At 34.3% G+C, this 26,948-nt stretch overlaps 1 protein-coding gene across 10 annotated transcripts in view; it reads right to left on the bottom strand.

Moving 5' to 3' along the window:
• Positions 1-26,948, bottom strand: part of SOX5 (SRY-box transcription factor 5) — a 1,270,393-nt gene that overhangs the window by 692,074 nt on the left and 551,371 nt on the right. The window contains exon 5 of one of the 10 annotated variants that reach the window (XM_074194250.1): positions 8,667-8,738. The exons of the other annotated variants lie outside the window; for them this stretch is intronic. The gene's annotated coding sequence lies outside the window, so the exon portion shown is untranslated. The remainder of the gene's footprint in view (positions 1-8,666; positions 8,739-26,948) is intronic. 10 annotated transcript variants of the gene reach the window in all.

Raw genomic sequence — 26,948 nt, 5'->3', positions numbered from 1 at the left:
AAGGGAGTAGAACCAAGAGAACAGTGTACACAATAACAACAACATTGTTGAGATGATCAGCCCTGATAGTAGCAGCTCCTCTCAGCAATTCAGAGAGCTAGGACAACACTATTAGACCAGCTATGGACAATGTTATCCCCATCTAGAGGAAGAAAAATAGGACAAAAACTCTTCAGAATTTGATGCACACTTTATAAAAATTATCTCTTATGTATCTCTTTTACTTAATCCTAATTCCTGATACCAAAAATTACTAATCTGTAAACATGTTTATCAAAAATGTATATGTACAATTTTGCCCTGACTGTTTTCCACTGAGGGGAGGGGAGCAGGAAGGGAGGGTAGAAGGAAATTTTGTAAACTTAAAAATATACCTATGCATAAGAGATGAATGTTGAAAAAACTTTCATTATATGTATTTGGAAAAATAACATATTAATTTAAAAAAAAGGAAAGATCATATCATATGACTTCTCTAGGATCAATTCACCATCTCTGTGACTCCCAGGACCAAAATCTGCTCCCGAGGTTTTTTCTCCCTATTACATATAGTCTGAACTATTAGCAACTATGTGTTCTAATATATAGAGGGTTAGGTCTGGAGTCAGGAAGACCTGAGTTCCAAAGTGACCTCATGTGCTTACCATCTGTGTTATGTTGGGCAAGGCATTTAGTCTTGGGTTGCTTTAGTTTTGTCATCTGTGAAATGAGGACAATAATAACTGACCTTCCAGGTTTGTTGTGAGAATCAAAGGAAATAATATTTTAAAATTTCCTAATACAGTTTATCTGTTTATCAGTTTCTGATAAACAGAAGGTACTAAATTAACATGATGATGATGATGATCATCATCATCATCATCATCAGAATTATTGTCAAAGAGGAGCAGCAAGAGCTCCTTGAAGTTACCTCTCAAAGTAGTCACTCCATTTCTAGGCTATTTAACTAGTCTTTTTACTAGAATTTGCTAGAACTTTTATTTCTGTTCTCATTAAATTTTCCTTTCATCAAGGCTCAATTCTCCTCTTTGCAATTTCTACCTACTGCTACCTTCTCATTCTGATATTGTAGGGCATACATAGTTCTGTACACTCTGGTTCCAAACAGAGTTATTCTAATCCCTTTTCCTCAACAGCTCTTAAATACTTGAACACAGCTCTCATCTTTTATCCCTTTCCTTCCAATTCTTCCTCTCCCATTCCCTAAATGCCTAATCTGTAGCTAAAAATATCTGTAGTTACTTCAAACAAATTATACATGATATAGACTCAAGGACCTTTACTATCCTGGTTGCTCACTTCAGGACTTTTTCAGCTTACTCAAGACCCTCCAAATGAAATATTACTCCAAATGTGGTCTGACTGGGGATTATCACCTCCTTATTCCTTCATGTTATACATGCTTCTCTTAATGTAGCTCAAAGTGGCATTAGCTTCTCCCCACACCACTTTTAGGTGCCCCATAGATATTTTATTAAACCCTAGATCTTTGTTTTTCCAGAAAAACTAACACATTTTATATTTGTGAAATTAATCTTTAATCCAATCTTAACTTTACATTTATTCCTATTGAATATCATCTGTTTATGTTCAGGACCCACCTCTAGTGCATTAATATATTTTTGCTATATTAATTTTGTCAGCTGATCCTGACTCTAGTTTTATGTTATCTTCAAACACGATAAGCCTGACATCTGTAGCTCTGTACAAATTATTGGAATAACATGGTAAACAGCACAAGACATTGTTTCTACTGAGGGCACAATTCTTTGAGTCATTCAAGTTCACAATCTCAAAGCCATCTTTAATTTTTCCTTCCTCTTCAAAATGTCATAACCAATTAATTTTCAAATCTTGCTGATGCTCCCTTCATAGCATCTATTCTATATCCTTCTCTCCATTCACAAAGAATCCTATTGTAATCAGACCTTTATTCTCTCTTACTTAAACCTATAATAATGACATTTTAATTGGTCTGACTGTTTCTAATCCCTCCCAACCCACTTCCAATCCAAGCCTCATAATGCTATCAAAATAATCATCCTAAAACACACAGCTAACTATATCATTCTCTTGCATGAACATCTTCAGTGATTCCTTATTGTTGATTGGATAAAATTCAACTTCCTCTATCTGATACTATAGATCTAAACTCAGAGCAGGGATTAGGATATTTTTTCCTTTTATTTTTTTATACATAACATCTAGAAGAGCATTTTTTAAAATAATATTAATAATAGTAAATGTTAATTGAGGATAGTTGATTTCATAACACCCATAAACCCATATAACAAAGGTTTATAAATATGTGTTATAAAACAAGGGTTCATAAATTGAGTTAGATGGGAAATTCTTTAAATTATCAAAAGCCAATATTTAATACTAGCCTGGATTATACCTAGATTAATTCTAAATTTAATCTACCATCACAGTATATGCTCAATGAATGAAAAATAAATTTAATATCTGTCTAATAAACCATAATGAGGAAAGTAGATACTTTCTCCAAATAATAAATATATTTTATAGCAAGCTAGAAATATTATTATATATCACATATTATGTTGAAGAATATCACATCATTAATATTCTCTAATGATATGGATAATTGAAAGTTGAATCTAAATCTCTCCAACAAAAGGTACTGTATGAACATAGTTCCTTTTTCTTTTCTTCTTTTCAATCCAGCCCCAACATTAATAATAACTAGGTTCCAAATCACAACCAAATGATTTGTTCTTCTTAACTGAATACAGAATTGTTGTCTTGGCTAGAATTAGTCAGGCACAGTTAGTACAATAACACTCAGTGCCTTCCTGTGTAGCACCTGCTGCATGTTATTTATTTCTTGTTAGCGACATAGCACAACAAATTGTGCCTTTTAACAGCTCATTGAGTAGCAGAGGAGGAGACGATGGCAGTAGATTCACTGTTAATCTTCAATAGTATCAATATATTTCTTTTCAAATAATCCCTTAGAAAGTTAGTATTAATCCAATCTAAGACTTTGGGTAACTTCCTTATTCTGAATAATTTTTACATGACCCTGAGGATACAATTGCAGAAGGAGAACAGACAAAAGCTCTGACCTATTTCTCTAATATACTAGTAAGGGTGATTTTAATAGAAACAAATTTATTCAATGTAAATGAAGCATCACCTCTTTTGCAAAAGGCTCCCAAATGTTAATAGGATGATCCATAGCTGTTAAAACTTCCATCTATTTTTATGGCTTTTTGACTTTTACTGTTGCAAAGTACTGTTGCAGATATGCTGTTATAAAGTACTGTTTAAAGTACTATTGCATGGGGCGGCTAGGTGGCATAGTGGATAAAGCACAGGCCCTGGAGTCAGGAGTACCTGGGTTCAAATTCTGTCTCAGACACTTAATAATTACCTAGGTGTGTGGCCTTGCGCAAGCCACTTAACCCCATTTGACTTGCAAAAACCTAAAAAAATAAATAAATAAAGTACTATTGCAAATATAAGCAAGTCCCACACTAGAAGCATTTCTGGTCCTTTTCAATATGGTAAGGAAGTCTACTTTTATGAGACTTGAATTATAAAGTAAATATAAAATATAAAATCTTGAATTCATATTCAACCAAACTTTTGAAGGAGGCCAATTGCTTCCACTAACAGTTTCACTGATGGGATAGATCTGCAGATTCCACATGGATATGATACAAAATAGTGGCTACTAAGGTTTTTCATTTGTACATTATGTTTTACTATGTTAGAGTCTCTAATTGAACTTGGTTCCAAGCAATTACCCTATGACAGAAGACTATGGAGATAAGATTTCATTGACACAGAGAACAAAGAAAATGAAAGGGCGTGAAAATTACAATGACAAGGTTGCCTTGGCAGTTTTGATGGGGTAAAATGAAATCCTTGACTAATAAGCTGAGCTAATAGAGGTGGGGTGAGGAGGTTAAGGAGGGAGGACAATCCCTAGGTGAACCCACTGAGAGGCTTCCCTAAGAATTGATCCAGATACAATATTTGGGAGCTCAGGTGGTGAATCAAATGAATAGCACACTTGCCCATAGGACTCCATGATTTATGAAATTCACTTCTTATACTTAGTAAACCTAAAAAGGACAAGGTGCAAGCTGTATTCTCTTAAATTGAATTGTTCAGAATTAGTGCACCAGCTACAGAGTGCCCCCAAAATTTTAGTGCACTTTTATTTTTTTAATAGCTTAAATTGCACTAACATTTTTAGGACATCCTAACTTGTTAATAGTTTACAAAAAAAAAAAACACTCCCAGCATGTCACTTAGATACTCTTTTTAATATTTAATGGCCTACCAAAATTTAAATATTCTTTTTATTATTTCTACTTCAATATGAATGCTATATCTGTACATTTTGAATTTGAGTATAAATACTAAAATACTTATTTTATAGTTGTACCTTTTTTCAATATGAAGTCATTTTCTCCAAAATAACTGTTCACTGACAATCAAACATAATATAGAACTTTTAAGCCTAACAAAAATTGTGTATATATATATAAAACTGAAAATATCAGAAATAAAATACTCTTAACTAATAAGCCAAATACATTTCATATTTAAAATTTCTTAAATAAGATTCTAAATCAAAATTGCATTCTGATTTATCTTTTTTTATACTATTTCTTAAAATTAGGGTAAGAAGCTCCCAAAAGAATAATAGAGATGGAAACTGGAGACATTTCATTTGTATGGCCCTCTTCCCCTTAGTAAATATCACAGGATCCATAGGATATGGATAAGGAGTAAGTGCTGTCAAGAATCTTGAAATCCTGTGATTATCATGACTTGAAAGGCTTTGGAACCAAATTTCCTCAAATTCTCAATTCTTTCCAAGGTCTCTTCCACATTCTTTTCTTTATTTCCTCTGCAATAACTTCACACCTTTATGACAAGTGATTTATAAAAATATTAATTAGACTTAATCCATTCAAACTCCATACAAATCTAAGGTCTCCATGTGGTGTAGAGATACATTAAAACCTTGGCATGTTACATGGAAGCTGGAATTGTTCAAGAACAGATCGATGTGAGGACCAATTTAGCTAAGTTTAAAGAGGAACATTAGCAGCACAATGATCACTCACTGGATGACAAGTTTTTTGGGACCACAATTATTCATGAAGACCTAGCAAGCTATGAGGAGAGAGAGAGAGAGAGAGAGAGAGAGAGAGAGAGAGAGAGAGAGAGAGAGAGAGAGAGAGAGAGATGGAAAGAAAAGAAGAGTGAAGGAGAGATTGATATGTAACAATGAAGAGAATACTCACCCAGCCACAGTTGGGGAATATTAAAATACAATAGTATTTGAAGGTGAATATGAACCATCTAACTCTTTCCCCAGCAATTATACTTAAAAAGTTAAATAAAATAGGAAGTATCTGTGTTTCATTTTAAAGACTACAACATCCAAGACACAGAGATAGATATGCACACTAAATACTGGGTGGGTTTAGGATTAGGAAGATTTGGGATTAGTACTACCACTGAACTTTATTTAGTAGATTCTCAAATTATGTAGTACTTAGAAAATTTCCAGGTAGCTGCCTTAGGAAAGGGAATTTCCATGTAGGAGTTTTCAGTTCCCTAACTTCAAAGATTTTCTATCTATACAAATATATATTCACAAATGACTAAGAAAGATTATATTTTCTGATGCTCATCACTTAAATTTTGTCCACAAATTGAATACTAAAATCATTTTTATCAGTTACATACTCAATCTATTTATCTCTGCCTCACAAGAGAAGACATCAACAGAGATATACTTTTTATAGAGGTTTTATTGGGCCAGAAATCCTAAAATGTATCAGTTCATAGGGAAGGACATTTCTAGATTAGTGTAGAAATAAACATCATAGATTCTTTTGAATATACTAGAATAAATCTGAATTTTTACACAATCAAATAAAGCAATGTTTTAAAATCATTTTTTAAAAAGTTGTCACATTCAATTTTGATCAATGAATAGCACAGAAACAATGTAAAGACTTAGATTGTCTTCTGTGGGGGTGGGGGAGGGAAGTGAGGTTGGTGGAAAAATTGTAAAATTCAAAACATTATAAAAATGATAGGCAGAAACTAAAAAAAAAATTTTTAAAAATTGTTGAAGTCAGTTAATCTTATAGTATCTAGGAAACAAGTGGAATGTTTAGTGACATCATTGCTCTTACTCTTTGACACCAACTCACTATGATTTATAGGTTATTAACTCCCAGTTCCTAATGATGCAATATCTACAATGATGACATTCCATTAGCACAACCAGTGAACAGCTGTATAAGCCATTGCTGGCACCAGCCCTAGGAGGAAAACTCTTTCAGAAACATAGTCACCAAAGAGGCTTTATGTGAATGAGTTCAGATGAAGTCAGAGCATACTTGCCTATCTTAAGGACAGAGTTCAGTCTCAATGCAACAGTTGCATTTTATGTTCATCTCTTTATTCTAGAAGAGTCATACTCCCAGGAGGCTTGGTCATCAGTAAATAAAGCCACAGACTGCTATTGATTCACAGAGTGAATTATCCAGTCAGTTTTGACATAATTTTCAGTTGTTCTTGTCACTACTATGCAATGGTCTCTAACCTTGAGATAGAAACAATACTACTAAAAAAGGGAATATAAAAAGTATTTTACTGCCTGCAGAATGAAGGCGACTAAAATAAGAGCATTGGTTCTATTGTCATATAGTTGAGGAATTAACTTATCTTTCCTCCTCACCCTAATGAGTATTTTCAAAAGAGTGTAGAGAAACATTATACCAGCACTTCTCAAGTAGTAATGTGATATTTATATTTGAATCAGTTATATGTTTGCAGAATAAACCCAAGGAAATTAAGTCCATTAGTGTGAGGTGGTTTGATTACCCCAATATAATGGAGACATAGAATGAAGAAAATTGCAGCAAGAAGAAAATTAATAATGATGCTATTATTAAATGTAAACAATAAAATATAAACTTGGTTTTAGGTAACCTCTTCAAAGTTTCTTTTCAAATCTCCATGGAATTTGGGAGAAATTAAATAATTTAACAATTTTCTTCAGGAGTTATTTAGTAGTGCTTTGCTTCTAAGCATCAAGATAGAAACATGCCCATTTTTACTAAACGATCTAAGAAACTATAATTCATAGTTTACTATGTAAGCATGCTTCAAGGGGAAAGAAAATATGGACTTGAGAATTATCTCTGTACTTAGCAGGTAACACAGTCTCTACTTTAGAAAACATTGTTCAAAGCCTAATAAAGTTATCTAAAGTAAAATGTGAGTCAAATCTAGTTTTCTTATGGTCTAAAAATATAGAACAAAAACAATTTATTGTTTCAAGAAAATGCAGTTATTCATTTCTTTTCACAATTTAGAAAATATTATTCTTAATTCCTCATTCATCTCATGTTCTTTACTGAAATTTAACTTAAGTTCATTCCCCTGGTGGAAAAGTAGGGAGTGGAGGTGAAAAAGGAATCTGTTTTCCTGTCACCAGCAGGCTGGGAGTCATGAAGAAAATTTCCATAGTAGGTATATGAGACCATGCATCCTATTGGGAGAATTCTCTAGAGTGTACCTAGTCCCTACACAAATAAAGTATTGTAGGAATGGAGGTTTTTACAGGACTGCTAGACTATGTAAAGGGATTTAATATAACAAAGAGGCTAAACAATTTACAAAAGTATTTCAAAGAAGTGTATTCTTTAAAATCCAGAAAAATAAGGTTGAACAATTACTTTAAAAGATTGCTCATTCTACAATGAAGAAAATTTAAGTATACCTCAATTTTTACAGCATGTATTTTTAACCATAAGGCAAAGAAAAAAGAGAGAAGAAGAAACATTTTAAAATAATGTTATAATAATTTTTTTCATCAACTGATGCACCCAATTATTTTAGTATTAAAGTTCTACTAAGTTCTGAGCCATTTGCTAGAGACTATAGATACAAATGCAAAAAAAACCCCTGCTCTTAAGTATCTTGCATTCTTCTGGGGAAGATAACATGTATAATATGCATAAATGCAAACATGATATATATATATATATATTTACATAATAAACCCAAGGAAATTAAGTCTATTAGTGTAAGATGACTTAATCACCTCCAATATAACAAAGACATATGATAAAGAAAACTGCAACTTAAACTGCATCAAGAAGAAAAATTAAAACAAAATTAATTTCTGGGATTGTATTAACATATTATGCTAGGCAGTTAGGTGCCACAGTAGATTTATCACTGGCCTTGGAATCAGAAAGACCTGCATTTGAATCCTGTCTCAAACTATTTAAATGTATAACCCTGACCAAGTCACTTAAGTTCTCTGTGCCCCAATTTCCTCATCTGTAAAATAGAGATGATAATAAGAATAAATAATGATTGCCTTTGAGGATATAATAAATTAATATATGTAAAGCACTTTTAAAATATTAATTATTATATTAATACTATTATTGTTAGTATAAAATATTAAATTGAATACATTGTTGATAATTCAATTTAATATAACATGAATTTATTAAGTACCTATTTTTGCTGTGGAATAGCACTGTATATGAAGACAAAAATTAATCATTTATGGCCTTCAAAGAATTTACAATTTATAGGAATAAAATATCATATACATACAATTATATAAAAAAAATTGTAGAACTTACTTGCTATACCCCATGTATGCTATCCAATCTCCCAACCTCCATGTCTTTGCCAAGATTATCTAATGAGTTTATCTGGAAAATATCATGTATAAGGGGGATAATGTGAAATCAATTTGGAAAGAAGAATTGGAGGCAGTTTGAGAAGATAAGTATATATTTTATTCTAGAATCATTAAGGAGTCATTGAAACTTTAAGAGGTATAGGAGTTATATGGTCAATCTTTGATTATAGGAATATCAATTTGGCAAGGATGGATTGGAAAGGGGAGATACTAGAGGACTGGGAAAATAGTTAAGAAGCTAACAGTTAAGGAGGTGATAAGGAGTTGAATTGAGGTGGTTTATGTATAAGCAAAGTAGTAGATCAATTTTGTGAAGTAGTGGGATAGAGAGGAATTGATAACATCAAGACTATGATCTTGTGGAGACTACAAATGTAGTCCCAATAGATGATGATGTTTGCGCTTCATTCTCAAAGAAGACCATGATATCAGATGATATCATGACAAGTACACGAATTGAATATGAGTAAAGGGGTACTGTGCTAAGTCATCAGAACCACTTTCTTCTCCATAGCCATCTCCAATGGCCAGATATTAATCAAGATGACTGGAGATGACCCTGGATGCAAGGCAATCAGGGTTAAGTGACTTGCCCAGGGTCATACAGTTGGTATATGTCTGAGGGTATATTCGAACTCTCCTCCTCCTGACTCCAAGGCCAGTGATTTATCCACTGTACCACCTAGTTGTCCCAACAGAAATAGGAAAGGCAAGGATGTGGGTTTGAACATATGGATACCAGGTTTTGTTTTGGAGATGATGAGACTGAGATGCTACTGATACTAAGGTATAGATATCTAGCAAACATTTAGTGATGTGGAATTGTAGTACAAGAATGACGGCTAGATATATTCATTTGAACATCAAGTGTATACAGATAATAACTGAATCTATGGAAACATGAGACTACCAAGAAAATGATTAAAGAAAGAACAGAGAACTCAGAAGACAGGCTTGGCAAGCAAAGGACTTAGGGCATCCATGGTGATCCAGCAGAGAAGACTGCAAAAAAAGGTAAGAGGATGAGGAAAAAGTAGCTTGACCAAGAATCAGGTAGGAGAGACTGTTCAAAGGGGTGGAAGTAGGCAAGAGGAAAAAAAAGTCACATAAAGGTCAGAAAGGAAGAGACCTGAGAAAAGGTAAATGGATAAACATTTAAGGGATTGTCTAGGGAGGAAGGGAGAAAGAAGAGGAGAGAGAGATAGTTCCCAATAAATGGTAAGGCTAGATTGTAAAGAACTGAGTGAAAGATGAATGAAAATTGAAGTCAAGGCAATGAGTGGAGTTAGCTTTTCCTAGGAGTTTTGCAGTGAAAGGAAGGAAGGATATAGAAATTCACCTTGAGGGGATGTCAATGTCAAGTGGTTTTATTTTAAAGGATAGGAGAAATTTGAGCATATTTTTAGGCATTAAGAAAGAAAGTGATGATAAAACAGAGATTATAATCAGAGATGATAATAAGAGGGGTGACAAAAAGGGCAAGGTGCCAGAAAAGACAGTATGGGATAGGATCAAGGGCACAAGTACTAGCTTTAGTCTTATAAAGGAGAAGATGACCTGAGGTTAGACTAAGTGAGAAGAGAATTGGGAATATTTTTGAGGCACTTAAGTATGTGGTAAAGTGGAAAAGAGAAAGCTCTTAATGGATGGCCTTAATTTTTGAGGAAAAGAATGAGGTGCAGTGTTCTCCTAAGAGGGAATATGGGCTTGAAAAAGTTGGGTCTAGGTGGCACAGCCCTGGAGTCAGGAGGACTTGAGTTCAAATCCAGCCTCAGATACTTTGCAATTACCTAGCTATGTGACCTTGGGCAAGTCACTTAATCTCATTGCCTTAAATAAACAAAAACAAATTTTTAAATGAAAAGAAAATGTTTAGAATAGCTAATCTAGGAAGACTGATAGAGAATTATTCAGGGAAAATTCAAAGGATTAATATTTATCACTGAACACTTAGGCCAGTTAGTTAACATAAATTTGTAGGGGACCCAGACAGTACAGTGATATGATTTTTTTCTAATTGTATACATCATGAGTAGAAAATGAAAATATGGGTGGTAGGAGAAATATTTCATTAGAGTTTTGGAAAGGATAATCAGGGACAGGTAGAGGTAGAGGACAATGTAAAGTTGAACTGTTGTATAACTAATAATGAAGATTATGAATAGGAGAGAGTGAATGAAACCAGGCATAGTGTGATATACTGGGAAAACAGGAGAAAGTGGGGTAACGAGAGGTTGCAGTAGGGTTCTAGAATAATCTCAGGAGGGATGAGGTACAGGAAAAGATGCAAAGACAGGAGTTATTATCAATCAGAGGAATTTCAAAATTCTATATAATATAGGAAGAAATAAAACTGATAAATAAGGCATACAGCCAACCTAACTAGAGGTTAGTCTGAAGTGTACAATCAGATCCTGGGAATTAAGGAGATTTATGAATTGAAAAATCAAGGTATTTGAAAACATCTCACTAAAGTCCTCAAATACAAGAGAAAAGTTTGGATGGAGAAAACCTGAGAGAAAATACACTCAGTAATGGAGACAATATCCAAGGATCCAGAGTTTTCCATGAGATCCAAATTTCCATGATATCAAGGAATGGAGAGGAGAATGGAATGAAGAGGTATAATATGAAGGGTAATTTGTTAATGCAATAATTTAGCCATAGAGGAATACTTTAAACATTGAAGAAGAGCAGAAGAATTGTCCTTGATTTCATAATTCTAAATAAACTTAAGCAAAGAAATTAATTTTTGTCATATTGTTATTTGGGAATGAAAACATATACTGCTATTAGGTGAAGAAACATTAAAGGGAGCAGTAAGTTTCAGTTTTAAGTTTTCAGTGTTATAAATGGGTAATATGACAGTGGGGTTCACAATTTCATGTTAGAGTTTAGTTATATTAATCATAATCTTATAAAATAATATCAGTTAGGACAACTATATGTGGATATACTTGTACACTGAACAGAAGATATCAATGGTTCTTCAAAGCAATTCTAATATGGGTAAAACTATTCATTATCTATGTATATATGCCTATATATGCCCTATATGCATATAGATATATTACTATTTAGGATTTTGCCAAATCCAGTCATATGCAGATTACTGAGCTAAGTAATAAAAGTTAAGTCTTCTTGACTAAAGCATCATTAGTGTTCATTCCATCTTAATTTGGTGGAAGTGGCTTTCATTTCCTGCAAGATATAGCTCCCAAAGGAAGGGTCAAAAAGAATTAGTTACTACTACTTTAACCCAAGAGGACAAAGACCTTGATAGGAAGAAAGGACAAAGCTGAGACACTAGAGGAAAGAAAAGAATTGGAAACAATCAGTGTGTTGATGCCAGCTTGAAAAGGGTCACTGGGAGATCAGCTTTACCTGCATCTGTTCTTTAATTAAAAAGAAAAAGATGACAGCGTCCACTACTCATCACTATGGTAACATTTAAATATCAGGCAAATTGACTAGTAACCCACTCAAAAGCAAGGACAGGTAAATGCTTAGGAGAAACCTGACATAACTCATCAAAGAATATTAGCTTGTCACAAATGCATTATTGTAAAGCTATGAATAAAGTTGTAAAACAAAGCCATATCTTCATAATACTTTCCTAAGGCATCTTTTGAGTTAGAAATAATAAAAGAAGCATGTTAATGAAAAGATAGAATAGAAAGAAATATGTGTGAGGGGGAGGTCTTTTAAAGAGGGCTTTTGAGCAGTTTTTCATTGTCTTCACATACACATTACATTACCCTATCTTTTGCCTTTCAACATTTCTATGATACAAACTACACCCACCCTTAATTGTCTATTATTTTTATTGTTGCTTCTGTTTCCATTTTATTCTGCAGAAATGTATTTCACTTACAAAATTATTGTTTGTGTTTTTTTTGTTAATTATAGATTTTCCTTCCTTTTATCTTTTTATTTCTATCTCCTCATCCAAATCATACATCATCATTACTGTCATCAAGGAATCTTAATCACTGAGAAATGAGGTCTTTTCATTAAATAAAATAAAATTTATAGCACTTCAGGTGATTTAAATGAAGCTATAGAATACAGAAATATAGGTGTAATATATATATACATATACATATATAGTTATGACATAAACAATATAATTCCTTTTTTAATGTTAGAATTTAAAAATGGAAAAAATTGCAAGCTGTCATTTTCTACTGCCTCATATTTCATATGAAGAAACTGGGGTCCAGAAAGGCTAAATACCCAAGATACGTGAGAGTCGAGTTGAGATTTGAGCCCAGGACCTCTAAATTTAAATTCAGTAATATTTCATAATATCATATTTTATAATTTGTTAAGTTATATGATCTTTGGCAATATTTCTACATCTAATGGAATATAAAACCTCTACAATATGAGGGTGTATGGAGAAAAGCACTAAATATATATAACTTGGATTTGAATTCTAAGTTACTAGGTAGATGGTCCTACCCAACCAAACCTCTCAAACTCTCTGACTCCTAATTTCCTCATCTAGAAAATGGATATAAAATATGGTGTAGTTTACCTCATTGACTTGTTAGGGAAAAAATAAAAAACTGAAAAGTACCATAAAAATAATGTATTACAATTATTATTCATCTTATCAATAGCTAAATAAAAGCTTCATGGATTAATATTTCTATTACATAGGTTCTAATAGATATAAAGATGATAAAATGAGCTTTACTATGATATATTGCATATGATACTAATTTACCAGAATGTCAACCCCCCATATATGATTAATTATTAATTGTATCTATCCCCTTTTAGAAAGTCATAATATTTTTCCATTCATATTTACCTAGCTTAGTACAATAGTAGAGGGATGAGCTAGCAAGGTACCACACAATGAAGTGAAAGCAATAGAAGTACTCAGTTAAGCAACATAATATCCTTTCTATATTGAACTCATCATTACTGTTAGGATTATTAGATTTAATTTAAATATTATTTCTACTACTTTGTATTTGACTGCCTTGTTTAAACCTCCCTTTGCTTCACAGGCCATTTAGCTCCATTTTTCCACTGATCCTTCCAATGCACTGATTAGTTGCATATTTGAAAGCTGCTGGTCACATGCTGCTATAACATTTTAAATTATCAAAATAAATCTTTGATTTTGAAAGTTGTGTTTCTCAAGATTATATATACTATAACCTTCATCATGTTATTTTGATATGAGTATCTTCCAATGGTATTATTTCTCCTATTTTCACAGAATCCTTTTTTTCTTCTATTTACTTGTGACTTGCTTTAACGAGCCAGATAACTAACATTTAGATATACAGTAGCTTTGGATTACATCATGGTAACACTATCTCTAAATATATGTAGACAGTCAAATAACTTAAATAAATGAAATATAATACATTACTTTTTATACTAATAAAAAATATAAAAAGTCTTTTACTAATATCATTATCATTAGTCTTTAATCAGCTTTCAGAATTTTAAAAGTATTATCACCATATACCTCAAGAGAAGCTTGTTTGAAACAATTTAAACATTTAATGTTGTAGAATTAAGATTCAAAGGTCAATGCTAATTTTGTTAGAAAACATATCAAAGTGGGGAACAAGGAATAATATATTACAAAAAGGACACTAACCCATAATCACCTGCTCCTTTATGCAAATCCCTGCTAACTTATTCTTATATCCACTAGGGGGATCATTACACAGTTAAACTGCATAGATCTATTCATAGCTATTTTCTTTTCCAGGTCTCATTTAATGGAACAAAGAGGAAAATACATTTTTAAACAAAACATTTTTCCCCCAATTTGACAGAAAGAAAAAAATATTTCAAGTATGTTTGATACTATAAAGTTGTTTGATTGATTTTTTTAAAAATAAATATTTATTTAACAATCTGCTTTGAGCAATTAGATATGCTATCCACATCCTAATTTCTAAAGAGTGTTAGAGAAGTAAAGTCACTTCCTGACATTCATTCATAATCACAAATTAAAGATGACATCTTTCATTGAAAGAAGCTCATGTTGTTATACTTTTGAAGCAGCTTTCACATTTCAGAGAAAGATCCAAATTAAAGGCTGTACTTAAAGTTCCAAAAATAATCTGGTTCATCTTTTTGAAAATGTTGAACTATATGTTAATCAGTCATTCTTGAATTTCTTTTTGAATCTAATGTAGATAGGCATAAGCCACCTAGTACCAGCTTGTGCCATTTCTTCTTGTACAGACAAATCAAATCCATATCAATAAATAGGAATGCCAGGGACTCCTGGAGATAAAAATTAGGAGGAAGAGGATTCTAATCACTAGGAACAGGTAAAAAATTCCTGAAGTTGCGAGATGGTATGCCAGGTATTAGTAACAGAAAGGAAACCAACGACACTGTATCATAAAATAAGTGAATGAGGAAGGTGTAAGAAAATCAGAAAGGTAGAAAAGGATAAAGTTGTCCAGGGTTTTAAAAGTCATATAGATACTTTGATATTTGGCCAAGAGAAAATAAACAACTACCAGAATTTATTGACAAGGAGAGAAAGATAACAGGGTCTTCCTTATGTTTATAAAGATGAATATAACAGATTAATTGGTCTGGAATGGGAAGAAATTTAAGACAAGGAGACCAACATAAAGGTTATTATGTTAGTCCAGATATGAGGCAATGAGGACTTGTGTCAGTCAAGCATTTATTTATTAAGTATTGTACAGGGATACAAAGAAAAGCAAAAGACAAACCTTGCCCTACATATTCAAAAGTATTTATAGCAGCTCTTTTATTATAGTAGTAAATAACTGGAAATTGAGGGGATACCCATCAATTAGGGAATGACTGAACAAGTTATGGAATATAAATGTGATGAGTACTATTGTTCTATAAGAAACCATGCAAGGTTAGACTCTAGAGAAGCATTGATGGAATTACACACTGATACTAAATGATAGAAGCAGACCCAAGAGAACACCATACAAATTAACATCAACATTTTGAGTTGATCAATTATCATGGATGCAGTTCCTCTCAGCAGTTAAGAGATCTAGGGCAAACCTAGGAGACATGTTATGGACAACACCATTCACATGCAGAGGGAAAAAAATAAACAAAAAACAGAAACATAGAATCTAAATGAATATGATGTTCACTTTATAAAAAATTTTCTTTTTTTTCTTCTCACCTCAAGGTTTTCTTGAGAATTAGTCCTAATTCCTTATACACAAATGACTAATATGTAAATATGTTAAACAAAAATGTACATATACAATTTTTATCAGACTGTTCACTGCTGATGGGAGGTGGATAAGAAGGGAGAGTGGTAGGAGAATATGTGGCATAAATATACAAATGGATGAATGTTGAAAAACTTTTATAATGTGTAATTGGAAAAATAAAATTAAAAAAGGCAAATGTTGACTCATGATAGAATAGTAATTTAATTGTAATCAATAGCATTTAATATCTAGTATTTTCAAAACTCTTTGAAATATTATACCACTTTATCTTTATAACAATACTGAAAAGTAGATGACATTATTATCCCTATTTTACAGATGGGGAAATTAAAAGAAAGACAGGTCAAGTGACTTGTCCAGAGTCATATACCTAGGAAGCTTTTCAAGTTGATCTAGAACTCCCTGATTCCAAGACCTGTGTTCTATACATCAGATGTGAAAAACTATATCTATCTATATCTATATCTATATCTATATCTATATCTATATCTATATGTATATGTATATGTATATGTATATGTATATGTATATGTATATCTACATCTACATCTATATCTATATCTATATCTATATCTATATCTACATCTATATCTATATCTATATCTATATCTATATCTATATCTATATCTATCATCTATATCTATATCTATCTATATCTATATATATATCTATATATATATATATATCTATATCTATCATATATATATATATATATCTATATATATATATATATGAAGGATTTATATGGGATAAATTAGGAAAAGTCAAGAGAAGGAAGAGATTAACATTAAGGGTCATAGGGAAAGGTTTTCTGTAGAAAGTGCTATTTTATCAAGGATTTAAAGGAAGTCAGAGAAACTCTTAAGCACTAGCCAAAGTCAGAGAAGAGAAAAGGGCATATGTAAAAAAAATGTTACAAAAGTAAAAACGACACAACTTGACAACTATTTGGTTATTATGGCTAGCATGAAAGAGAGTGAGGAAATATGAATTTTTGAGCCTGGAAGACTTGGGAATGTATTGGTACTCTCAACATTATTAGGGTATTTGGGAAGAGGAGAGAAATATGGGGAAAAGATAAATAGTCATATATTGACTAGGTAGAATTTGAGATATCCATAGGATATCCTGTTAGAGATATATAATGATCAATTAAACATGCAAGAATGGAGATCAGGAGAGAGGTTAGGGCTGGATAAATAGATCTGAGATTGATCTGCACAGAAATGACAATTGAATACATAAGAACTTGGGCAATCATCAAATGAAATCTTATAAAGTAATAAGAGAAAAGAATGTCACTAGAGGCATAGAGGGTACTTACAATTAGGAGTTACAATGGAGATAAAATTGCAACAAAATTAACTGAGAAAGGGCATTCCTGACAGGCAGGGCAAAAACCTGCAAAGATCAGTGAAAAAAAAAAATAGAGAAAACAGAGTATCAAGAAGATGGATGATCATTAGGATCAAAGGATGAATAGAGGTCAGAAGTATGAGAACTGTTTTCTCAAGTAGTTTTGGCAATTAAGAGATCGTAATTTTGAAGAGAATACTTTAAAATGAACAATGAAGATGGAAACTAGCCTTGGGAGTTATGAAGAGAGTCAGAGGAATGTAAGCACCCACTGTAAATGATATTCCCTAGGGATTTAGCCATGAAAGGGAGAAGAGATACAGAACTGTAACTTGCAGGGATGGATGAATAAAATGAGGACATTTTTTAGGGTGAGGGTGACACAGATTAGTTTCTAGGCAGGGATGAAGCAGATAATAGACAAGGAGAGAATGAAATTAAGTAAGAATGGAAATGAGAGAAGAAAAATATTCTGGAAATGATGGAATGGAATGGGATCATTTGTATATAAAGAGGGATTTGAGGCAAAGAGAAAGATTCATGTAAGACAGGCATGAAGGAGATAATGGGAGGCAGTGAATGATATGGAATGAGGAAGAGGGAGAGAGAAAAAAGGATTCAACAAAAAGTGTTTTCTTTCAATAAAATTATGAGGCAGAATTTCTTAGCAAATAGAGTCAGGGAAAGGAGAAATGTTTAAAGTTTGGGTAAGGAAGAGAAGATTTGTGGTAAAAATTGTCATAGAAGTTTTCAGGAGAAGAAATCAAATCTATCAATAATTAATTATTAGTGAAATTCAAATTGAAATCAGCTCTGAAGTACCATTTCCTTTCTTTCTTTCTTTCTTTCTTTCTTTCTTTCTTTCTTTCTTTCTTTCTTTCTTTCTTTCTTTCTTTCTTTCTTTCTTTTCTTTCTGTCTTTCTTTCTTTCTGTATTCCTATTTTGTATTTTTATACATGAATAAAATATTCTTGTTTAAGAGTAAACATAATACCCCCAAAAAATATAGACCGCATGAGTGATAAAGTAAAGGGGAAAGAAAAAAATTAAAATTAAAAAAATAATAATAGTAATAATTGCAGGTATGGCCAGGTGGCACAGTGGACGGTGCACCAGCCCTGGAGCCGGGAGCACCGGAGCCCAAATCCAGCTCCATACACCCAACGATCACCCAACTGTGTGACCGCATGCAAGCAACCCCAACTCCATTGCCCTGCAAAAAATCAAAAAAACAAAAAAGACCCAAAATAAAATAAAATAGTAATAATAACAATAGTAGGGGCAGCTAGGTGGTGGATAGAGCACTGGCCCTTGAGCACCTGGGTCCAAATCTGGCTTCAGACACCCAACAATCACCCAACTATGTGGCCCCAGGCAGGCCACCCAGCCCAATTTGCCCTGCAACACCCCCCCAAAAAATAATAATAAAAAATGTGCTTCAGTCTGTGTTCCACCACCACCAGCTCTGTCAAGGGTGGATAACATGAAAATTTATGAAAAGGCCACCACAAAAGTTACTTCCATATTTTTCCACCATTGCCATTGCTGATCACAACTCCCTCCAATCGTACTTCTCCACTATGCACTATATTTTCTCTCTCCTTTCACTCTGTCTCTGCTGTAGGGTAGCTCAGTGGCACAGCAGACAGATCCCCGGTCCTGGGGCCAAGAGGTCCTGAGCCCACATACCACCCCTTAGGCCCAGCATCCACCTGGCCCTATGGTCCCAGACAGGCCATCCAATCCCAGCCCCTTGCAAGAAGTGAAAAATAAAAGGTCTAAACCTGACCACTCTCCCCTCCATGGTCCATCCTCTCCTCCATCACTCACATTCCCCCTTCCCCCCTTCCCCCTGGACGACCCCCCTTCTCTCCTGCTTAATCCAGATGCCTATACCCCATTGAGTATATATATATATATATATATATATATATATATATATATATATATATATATATGTATATGCTGTCTCCTCTCCTAGCCACCTCTGATGAGAGAGCAAAGATTCCCTCATTCCCCCTTGCCTTCCCCCTTCCATATCATTGCAATAGCTCATTGTTTATTGAAAAATTTTATTATATGAAATATCTTACCCTATTTCTCCTCTCCTTTTTCTTTCTCCCATTACATTTCCCTTTTATCTATTGATTCCATTTTTACATCACATTATATTTTCAAATTCAGTTTTCTCCTGTGCTTCATCTATAAAAGCTCCTTCTACATGCTCTATTAAATGAGAAGGTTCATCTGAGTATTCTCAGTATCATTTTTCTATACAGGAATACATGTAGTTCATCATCATTAAGTTCCTCATATTTTCCCCTTCTCCTCCACTCTCTATGCTTCACCTGAGTCCTGTATTTGAAGATTAGACCTTCTGTTCAGCTCCAGCCATTCCAACAGGAACATTTGAAATTCCCCTGGTTCATTGAAAGTTCATCTTTTTCCCTGGAAGAGGACATTCAGTTTTGCTGGGTAGTTGATTCTCGGTTGCATTCTAAGTTCTTTTGCCTTCCAGAATATTTATTTCAAGCCCTTTGAGCTTTTAATGTAGTTGCTGCTAAGTTTTGTGTGATCCTGACTGCAGCTCCATTATGTTTGAATTCTGTCCTTCTGGCTGCTTGTAATATTTTCTCTTTGACTTGGGAGTTCTGGAACTTGGCTATAATATTCCTGGGGGTTGATTTTTTTGGATCTCTTTTTCAGAAGAGATCAGTGGATTCTCTCCATTTCTACTTTGCCCTCTGCTTCTAGGATATCAGGGCAATTTTCCTGTAGTAATTCTTTGAAAATGATGTCAAGGCTCTTTTTCCTGGTCATGGCTTTCAGGGATTCTAATATTTTTTAAATTCTCTTTCCTAAATCTGTTTTCCATATCAGTTGTTTTTTCCTTTTTTCTTTTTCTTTTTTTTTTTAGGTTTTTTTGCTAGGCAATGGGGTTAAGTGGCTTGCCTAAGGCTAGGTAATTATTAAGTGTCTGAGACTGGATTTGAACCCAGGTACTCCTGACTCCAGGGCCTGTGATTTATCCACTGAGCCAACTAGCTGCCCTCAGTTGTTTTTTCAATGAGATGTTTCACATTTTCTTCTAATTTTTCATTCTTTTGGTTTTTGAAATACTGTGTCCTGAGTTTTTGTAAAATCAGCAATCTCCCACAGTTCCATTCTTTGTCTGAAGGATTTGTTTTCCTCAGAGAGCTTTCTTATCTCTTTTTCCATCTGGCCAATTCTGCTTTGTAAAGCATTCTTCTCCTCAATAACTTTTTGAACTGTTTTATCCATTTGACCTATGCTGGTTTTTAACATGTTATTTTCTTTAGCATTGTTTTTGGATCTCCTTGACTAAGCTGCTTACTTCATTTTCATGTTTTTCCTGCATCTCTCTCATTTCTTTTCCCAATTTTTCTTCTACCTCCCTCACTTGATTTTCAAAGTCTTTTTTGAGCTCTCTCATAGCCTGTGCCCAATTTCTGTTTTTCTTGAAGTCTTTAGATGCAGGAGCTTGTACTTCCTCATCTTCAGATTGAGTGTTTTGTTTTGATCCTTTTTGAGATCACAGGCTGTTCTATGGGGGGGGGGGGGGCCTAGAATGCTATCAGGATCTGAATGTGGTCAGAATCCCAGGGTCCTGTTCCAGGGACAGAGGACAGAGCTCAGCAGTCTATCTTCACACCCCTCTCTAGGCTCAGCACTCATGCCCTGGGGACTCCTGCTTACCAGCTTCTGCTTCTGGTTCCTGGATCTGGGCTGCTGTGGCTCACTGTGTGCCCTGAGAGCTAGGCTGCTCACTCTGGAAGGGGTTCCCCCCATCCCCCAAGTTGTGTCCGGTGCTCCCCGGGGTGTAGGTCAGGAAACTGCCCCCATGAGCCACTGCTCCCAGTGCCCTGGGGCTCTCTCCAGGAAGCTAACATTCCTTCACTCTGGCAGGCCACCCCTCCAACCCCATGGAGCCAAGCCTTTCTGCTCTTTTCCAGGTTACCTTGGGATGGAGAACTGCCTCACTGGGTCCCTCTGTGGATTCTGTCTCTTGAAAATGTAGTTAGTCCTTAGTTTATAAGTTTTAAGAGAGAGCACCTAAGAAACAATCCTCTTTTTGTTGCTATCTTGGCTTCACTCCATGAAGTACCATTTTCACCAGTCAGTTGGTTAAAAAGACAGCAAAGAAAAATTATAAATGTTGGGAGTGGAGAGAGAAAAATAGGTACACTAATGTATTGTTGGTAGAATTTTGAACTAGTCCAACAATTCTGAAGAACTGGGGGCAGTTTGGTAGCACAATGGTTAGAGCACTGGCCCTGGAGTCAGAGGGACCTTAGTTCAAATCCAACCTCAGATACTTAATAATCACATAGCTGTGTGACCTTGGGCAAACCACTTAACTCCATTGCCTTATAAAAAAAAGAGCAATCTGGAATTATACCCAAAGGATTGTAAACCTGTATATATATTCTTTGAACCAACAATACTATTGATGCAGGGGAAAGATGAAGAGAATTGTGAATGTAACAGAAAGAATTTGGGTCGAGTTGTAAATTGACTCGAGATGTAAATTGACTTGAAGTAGAGACTGTAACAGAAACAATTGTAATCTTAAAAGCTGCTTGGGTGGAGACCCTCCCCATTCCTGAAGTACCATTGATTTATTGTTTAATGTAAAATTTGTATCCTGATCTCCTTAGGCTTTACCCTCTACCAAATTCCTGGTCCAGAAAGAGAAAAAGAATTTACCTTTTGCCCTCTGGATGAGAGGCAAGACATAAAAACCTGGGTTTGACCCTGACTCTGCTTTTATCTTTCTCTCTCTCATGCTTTCCTGAGTCTGAATAATAATTCCTCATAGGCAGAACCAAACTCAAGTAGCCAGTGGCTACAATATTATTTACTAGATATGGATGCCAAAGAGATAAAAGCAAAGGAGAAAGTACCTATTGGTAGAAAAATGTAGTGACTCTTGTTGTGATGCGAAAGAATGGGAAATTGAGGAGATATTCATCAGTTGAAGAATGATTGAACAAGTTGCTGTATATTAGTGATAAAATATTTTTGTTTTATAAGAAATGATAAGCAGGATAGTTTCAGAAAAACCTGGAAAGACTTAAATGAACAGATGCAAAGTGAATTGAACAGAGGAAGAGAATATTGTATACAATAAAAGCAATACTGTAAAAATGATCAACTGTAAAAGACTTAGCTACTGAGATCAAGACAATGATCCAAAAGACTCATAAGGAAAAATGCTATCCACCTTCAAAGAGAGAACTAATGAATTCTAAGTGCACATTGAAGCATATTCTTTTTCTCTCTCTGCATTTTTTTTTAGTTTTTTATTTTGCAAGGCAATGAGGTTAATTGATTTGCCCAAGATCACACAGCTAGGTAAATATTAAGTGTCTGAAGTCACATTTGAACTCAGGTCCTCCTGACTCCAGGGCCAGTGCTCTATCCACTGCACCACCTAGCTGCCCCCTGAAACATACTCTTGTTTACTTTATTTTTCTTACATTTTTGTGTATTCTTGCAAAGGCTAATATGAAAATATTTTGTAAGACTTCTCATGTATAATTGATATAATATTGCTTGCCTTCTCAAAATGGGTGGGAAAGGGACAAGGAGGGTGAGAGATAATTTGCCATTTGAAATTTTAGAATATAAATGTTAAAAGTTAAAAATGTGGAATATTTAATTAAAAATAATTAAAATTTGTGCTTTAAAAAAAACCTCCTGCCACAGTGATTGAGATAGTGAATTAATTAGGCAGGCATAAAAGGATTGTCTTGCTTCAGTGAGAACCCAATTGATATTAAATAACATAAGTGCACAGACAATCTAGTTAACAAGCTTTCATAATTTTCTTCTGGTTTAATTCAGTTGCATATGAATAGGAGTAAAGAAGGCAGATAATGGAAGGATGCATAGGCTGAAGTTTAGAAGGGCATTATCTTTGTCCTTTATTCTCAAAGAGATCATGATATCAGGGATGTGATTACTTGCATGTGAATTAGATTCAAGTAAGGCAGGGTCATGCAAAGTCACCAGCCTTACTTTCTCTTCTAGGACCATTTGAGTCCATTGACTAGACAAGGATCAGCACCCCTTGGAGATGTCCTTGGATGCATGGGAGACCTTGGCCTTTTTGTATAGTTTCTTTAATAAGGCTCAGTTTGAATGAGGCCATGCCCATTCAATGATTAAAGCTCCTTAAGAGATAACGAGGTAAAGAATGGTCTTTTTTACCCAGTCAAAAAAAAAATCAATCTGGAAAGTGAAGACTCTCAGAGTTTATGGCAAAAACAGAAACAATTTCTATTTACATTCACTCTGAGCCAATCAGGACCCAAACAATGACCAAATAGACTTGGCCTGGGGCCTACTGCTGACCAATTAATGAGAGTCAGTGATCTGAAACTTGTAAACCCCAAGATATCTTGAGAGGTTTCCAAGATCAAAATTTACATTTCCTTGGACAGAATCTGCAGGTCTATGGTTCAGGGATGTGATGCCATGACATCAAAGTGATCTGGATGTGAAGAGGGCTTTGCAAAGTCATCAACCTCTCTTTCTCTCTCTTTTTTATTAGTGTAGAAACTTCCTCCATTGATGAAGATCAACTCTTTGATTTTAATTTATTGTGTTAAAGATGTCCTGGAACTCGGCAAGATCAAGTGATATCATAAAAGGACAAGGAAATCATGAAGTAGACATTGTAGCATTGATCTGGTTCAAGATGTTGAGCTCCATCAAGATAAAGGAAGAGAGTCACATAAATGTTCATGTCTCAGTAAAACTGATGGTCTGGACTAGATGGCCACTTATAAATTGTTTTGCCCTAACAAAATACTGACCCTGAATCATCATTAGGGTTAAACAGGTCAAAGTCTTGATTGAATTTTTTTTCCTCTCTTTTTAACAATACTCTATCCTCAGAGAACAATAAAGTTAATGAGTCCCATAATAATCCTATAGCAGCAAATAAACATTCATTCCTTTATTCAATAGGCATTAAGAGCCTATCATGTGCAATAAAGTCACCTTAGTATAAATAGAAAGCCTGTCTCTAGCCAGCAAGACCTGAATTCAATTTCCATCTTTGAAGCATTCTGGTTATGGGCCACTGCAGAGAGCACTTAAACTGCCAAGGCACAGGACAACTAAAATTCTAGGTTTCAAAGAAAGCTTTTGTTACCTAGAAGTTAAATCTTGTCCCTATCTCTATTATGTACAAAGAACTATTCTATATGGAGAAGCTTCAGAGATAAATAAAATTATTCTCTTGCCTTTACTGTCATCACTAAGTCCCGCTGAATTATAAAATGTATTTTGTCTCATTTCACTAGGAACAGTCCAAGAGGCAGCTTGGTGGCAAAGAAGATAGCATGCTGGACACTAGGAAGACCTGATTTCAAATCTACCTCAGATACTTAGTAGTTGTATGACCCTTAACAAGCACCCTAAACTGTGTTTCGATAGTTTTCTCCTCTGTAAAATGTGATTAACAGCACCTGGAGAATGGTGCTGAGTGAGTTCTGGGTCAGGGAGAATCAGTTCCTGAGTTTTAATTTTTAACCTTTTTTAAAATTATGTTTGGAGTCCTAAGTTATGGTTTCAGCTGAAATAGCTTTATATTTGATGCATAATTTAAATTTTGGAGAGATCTGAAAGATAAGGGAGATCTAAAATCCTAGGCTGGATTTTAGAAGGACATTATCTTTGATATCTTGAACATTTTAAATTTCTCAAAACTATTTTCTTTGATGTTGCTATCATAGAAATTAAGTATATTTCACTATATTTATATGTTATAATTAGTTTATTCATCAATAGGTGGACATCTTATTAATTCTGAGTTTCTGGGCTACAATGAAAGGTCAGGCAATCATTTAAAATGGCTCCAAGTCAAAGCAGATAAAGTCTAAAGCATATATTGAAGGGCCAAAAATAGATACACCCACAGGCTATTATAGAAATAAACATAAGAAGTAATATAATGGGGCAGCTAGGTGGTGCAGTGGATAAAGCACTGGCCCTGGAGTCAGGAGTACCTGGGTTCAAATCCGGTCTCAGACACTTAATAATTACCTAGCTGTGTGTCCTTGGGCAAGCCACTTAACCCCATCTGCCTTGCAAAAACCTTTAAAAAAAGAAGTAATATAACATTATCAAGAAAATTTTGTTGTTACGGGAGCTAGGTTTAGTGGAAAGAAAATAAATTTGAAGTTAGACAATTTGAGTTCCAGTAGGTAAGTTATTCAATGTTCGTTTCCTTCTCTAAAATAAGGATAATAATGTTTATATTACTTATCTCAAAAAGCCTACTATGGTCTTTAAGTGAGATAATGTATAGAAAATAATTTAAATATAACATGTAGAGCTAAGCTATTATTGTCATCATTACTTTCCTATTAGAATACATCTATGTGCTTAGGTTATTAGAATGTGAAAAGTATCACCTTAGGCCAAGAGAAAACTAAGAAACTCCAAGAGCCCTTTGCTCTTCAGCAAAAACATTGTTTTATATATAATGCTAAGTTAGGGAGATACTTTGTTTCCTTTTGAAATGGAGTTGCTGCCTCTGAGATTATCTACAGCAATGAAAAAATAGAATTGTATTAAAGATAGAATTTGGGGTAACTGAGAAATCAAGGGCCATTGAAAGGACAAAGGAATTCAAGCTCTCTGGGATGCTAAAACTGCTCAGGATTTTATTATAGCAAATTATTACAAATATACAGGTTAAAACTCCTAGAAAAACAATAATCACTTTAAAACTAGGGTGGGTGAAGTTTGAGTGAAAGAGACAGAGGGAGGGAGAGAGAGAGAGAGAGAGAGAGAGAGAGAGAGAGAGAGAGAGAGAGAGAGAGAGAGAGAGAGAGAGAGAAAGAAGAGAAGAGAAGAGAAGAGAAGAGAAGAGAAGAGAAGAGAAGAGAAGAGAAGAGAAGAGAAGAGAGAAGAGAAGAGAAGAGAAGAGAAGAGAAGAGAAGAGAAGAGAAGAGAAGAGAAGAGAAGAGAAGAGAAGAGAAGAGAAAGAGAAAGAGAAAGAGAGAAAAAGAGAAAGAAAACAGCAGGCAGCCCTGAGGCTTGGCTTAGTCTGTCCACAAAGCAAGGTGGTGAAGGCCATGGTATTCCATGTGGCCTAAGAAAGAGTATGAGAAAAACACATCCTGTTAGAGTCAAAGAAGGGGGTGGGGGAGAAAAAGCAGCTGAGCATCCTGTTAGATACTCTTCTATGGTAGGTGGGGCAAGGGATGATGATGCTTGGGCCAGGTATCTTCCAATGGCAAGCTACATACTGGTGCTTCCTGTCCCAAGGTGCTCAACCCCCAAGTTCAATATGTCATTTCTTATCATGCCAATGTCTAGCAACAAGGTTAGGTGAAGGGGAAAATGGGGAATAAGATATAAAACAACAGGGTCAAGGCGTGACAGGATACAATCAACAATCAAGATCAGTTTACAGATTTTAACATTAAAGCTACAGTCATAATTCTCTACATCAGCATGACCACTGAAAAAGCAGATAATCCCTAAACTATTTATATTTATCTTTGAAATATGGCATATTTTTGGTTAATTTATCCTCCTAATTATGTTTTCTTTAGCCTAATAAAATTAGTTTGTATTCTTTGAGCAGCAAATAATGGCAGGTG

Source organism: Macrotis lagotis, chromosome 7 (genome assembly GCF_037893015.1).
Source record: "Macrotis lagotis isolate mMagLag1 chromosome 7, bilby.v1.9.chrom.fasta, whole genome shotgun sequence".
In the NCBI taxonomy this organism is placed as follows: Eukaryota; Metazoa; Chordata; class Mammalia; order Peramelemorphia; family Peramelidae; genus Macrotis; species Macrotis lagotis.
The sequence above is the reverse complement of the archived record's forward strand: the minus strand, read 5'-3'. Positions and strand labels throughout refer to the sequence as shown.